Source organism: Mus pahari, chromosome 12, assembly GCF_900095145.1.
Source record: "Mus pahari chromosome 12, PAHARI_EIJ_v1.1, whole genome shotgun sequence".
Lineage (NCBI taxonomy): Eukaryota > Metazoa > Chordata > Mammalia > Rodentia > Muridae > Mus > Mus pahari.
Genome location: NC_034601.1, coordinates 81,292,474 through 81,292,920, shown reverse-complemented (window position 1 = coordinate 81,292,920; position 447 = coordinate 81,292,474).

The window sequence follows — 447 nt, the reverse complement described above, 5'->3', positions numbered from 1 at the left end:
TTCTTTCCCACCTCTACTGTAAACATACCATGAGTGCCCTCAAGTTCCTGAGATCTTCTGTTGTGTATCTCTTGCTCCCAAAACTCCATTAAGAGAAGGTAGGAAGGCTCTGTCTGGCTCAGGAGGGTCTGCCTGGCTCAGGAGGGTCTGCCTGGCTCAGGAGAGTCTGCCTGGCTCAGGAGGGTCTGCCTGGCTCAGGAGGGTCTGCCTGGCTCAGGAGGGTCTGCCTGGCTCAGGAGGGTCTGCCTGGCTCAGGAGGGTCTGCCTGGCTCAGGCTGTGTGCTTCCTCTACCACTCTCTTCCTATCCACCCACTTTGGGATGCACAGGCAACCACTCGGCAATCTGCACAGCCTCAGACAGGAGCTCCTGGGGTAAGACACTAGACTGTCCTTCCTTCCTTCCTTCCTTCCTTCCTTCCTTCCTTCCTTCCTTCCTTCCTTCCTTC